This window comes from Jatropha curcas, chromosome 4 (assembly GCF_041381405.1).
Source record: "Jatropha curcas cultivar XTBG-Jc1 chromosome 4, XTBG_Jcur_1.0, whole genome shotgun sequence".
In the NCBI taxonomy this organism is placed as follows: domain Eukaryota; kingdom Viridiplantae; phylum Streptophyta; class Magnoliopsida; order Malpighiales; family Euphorbiaceae; genus Jatropha; species Jatropha curcas.
The window spans coordinates 4,732,424-4,735,239 of NC_143154.1; the positions used below are offsets into that span (position 1 = coordinate 4,732,424).

Below are 2,816 nucleotides of genomic sequence, written 5' to 3' on the forward strand. Positions count from 1 at the left end.
TTTGTTTGGTTTGATTTGGACCCTTTTTTGGGTAATATGGACTGTTTTAAATTTAAAATCATAAACTTAATTTGTCATATATTTTAAACTAAATTAAATTAATCTATTTTCCTTTAAAAAAAATAATCTTTTTAATTTATGGTTTTAGATTTATCAGTTTCCAATTTGCAGCAACAGCCCAGTTGAAGAATACTCCGAAGTAATAAAAAAAAGCAGGAACTCCATTCGCACGCGCCACACCCACCAAGCACTAATAGGAACCTTCTCTTCAATTTCCAGTGCTTGCTTTCCCAGTTTCACTTATTTATAAGCAGAGTACCACTCCCACATTCCCTTCTCATCAATATTGCTTCTTGATAATGATCTTGTCTTAAGACACTAACAAACAGTTCTTGCTTCTTCATCTTGTCCGAAAAATTTCTTCATTTTGTCTAAAAACACTCGAAATAGTTCTTACTGCTAGATCTTGTCCAAAAACACCCAACCATGGCTTATTCTTTTGTAGAGAATACGAGATTTTACCCTTCAACATCCTCTCTATTGTCCTTGTACGCTTCATTTTCCACTTCCTTAATGCTCTTGCGTAATGTTTACCACGAATTAGTACCCAAAAAGCTCGAGACTTTTCTTGTCTCAAAATTCTTGATCTTCTTCTCTCGTAGAAAATCATCTCCTTCTTATATACCTTCATAATTGATGATTCGTGGGACGGTCTTGATCGCAACAAACTCATAGACGCAGCAAGATTCTACTTGTCCTCCAAGATCGGCCCTAAAAACAAAATTATCAGAATTGGTAAGTTTAGAGGGCAAAAGAATGTCACAGCTGCCTTAGTAGAAGGTGAGAAAGTTGTTGATGTCTATGAAGGGATAGAAATTACATGGCAATTTGCAAAGCAAGAAAACGACGATCGATCCAAGAATGATAAATTCTATAACAAAGGTTATTTTGAACTAACATTTGAAGATCAATATAGAGAAAAAATCTTTAATGATTACTTAAACCACATTGTGGATACTTCCAAGGCCATGACAAAAGGCGAAAAGGTTTTAAAGCTTTATACAAGGTCTCGCGGTTGTTGGGATTCCATTGATTTTCGACATCCATCGACATTTGATGCGCTAGCGATGGATCACAATCTGAAGAAGTCTATTATAGATGATATAGATAGGTTCTTGGCAAGGAAAGACTACTATAAGAGAATTGGAAAGGCTTGGAAAAGAGGATACTTACTCTATGGTCCTCCTGGCACTGGAAAATCAAGCTTAATTGCAGCTATGGCTAATTACCTCAAGTTTGATGTGTTTGATTTGGAGCTGGCCAATATTACTTCTGATGCTGATTTGAGAAAAGCTATGCTGGATATTAATAGAAAGTCCATAACTGTGATTGAGGACATAGACTGCAATTCTACTGCGAATAATCGATCAAGATCAGAATCTGATGATTCTGATAATGTCCAGGTTAGTATCTGTTCTGTTTTGGTCTACTCTCTTATGCTCTGTTTTGTTGATACTTTTATTTTAGAAATGGGATAAGTCTACTCTGTTTTGCTCTGTTTTGTTGATATTTTTATTTTAGAGGTGGGATTGGTTAAAACTAGTTTTTGGTTCTCGTAATTTGGATCAAGCAGCTATTTTCGCTCTCTGGTCTGCTAAATTGCATTGATGGATTGTGGTCAAGCTGTGGAGAAGAAAGGATAGTAGTGTTTACGACAAATCACAAGGAATTTTTGGACCCAGCATTGCTTCGTCCTGGCAGAATGGATATGCACATTCACATGTCATATTGTACCAGTGAAGGATTTAGAGTTTTGGTGTATAATTACCTTGGAATTAAAGAGCATAAACTGCTTGAAGAAATTGATGGTTTGATACAAAGTGCAGAGGCCACTCCTGCTTCTTTGGCTGAGGAATTATTGAAGAGTGATGATCCTGATGTTGCTCTTGGAGAAGTACTCAATTTTCTTAAGCAACAGAAAATTAAAAAGGATAATGAAGATAAAATTGTAGAGGAAACGGAAAGCTCAGTTTAGTGAATCCAATTTCGTCTTTTCCTTTTTTTAGCGTAGTTTTTAAGTTTTTATTAGGAAAGAAATGTCCAGCCTTTCTCCAATGCCTACTTGGTTTCTCTACAGTTAATGAAAATATAAATTATTTAAAATTCATCTAACTTTACTAGAAATACTAGCAATATAACCGCGCTATGCACGGTTAAATAAAAGTAAAATAAAGTAAAATTGAGAAAAAATATATATTATGTATAGATTTTTGAGTAAATTTTCTTTTATTATGTTACTAAAGAATATTATAAAGACATATTAATAGTAAAAAAAATATATAGCGTTATTTTTATTATTAAAATAAAAATTAATAGATAGACATGTGTTCAGGAATAATGAATTAAAAATATTGAAATTTATAGAAATAAATTTTAAAAAAAGAATAAAATGGAAGGTTGTAAAATTCATTAATTTGATTTATTTTGAAATTAATGTAAAAAATAATTAAGTCATTGTTTCATTAAAATTCATGAACAAATAATTTATTTTAAATAATTAAGACTTATATAAATCTTCAACTTGTCATATTATTAATACTATAATTAATCAATTATATTTAACAAAATTTAATTTAATAAAAAAATTTTAATTTTTTAATATAAAATAACAATTGTCCATATCGTTAAAATTTATAAATTATGTAATTTATTTATATCATTAAAAGTTATATAAATTGTTACTTAACACACTATTAATTTTCTAACGTTATATTAATCGATTATATTTAAGACGGTTTAATTCAATCATAAATTTA

At 30.8% G+C, this 2,816-nt stretch overlaps 1 pseudogene across 1 annotated transcript; it reads left to right on the top strand.

The window, feature by feature from the left end:
- The first annotated feature begins 245 nt into the window (after nucleotides 1-245).
- LOC119369060 (AAA-ATPase At2g18193-like) lies at nucleotides 246-2,163 on the top strand (annotated as a pseudogene). Its single transcript, XR_016320358.1, has 2 exons — nucleotides 246-1,463; nucleotides 1,634-2,163. The product of XR_016320358.1 is annotated as an AAA-ATPase At2g18193-like (transcript).
- Nucleotides 2,164-2,816: the final 653 nt, after the last annotated feature.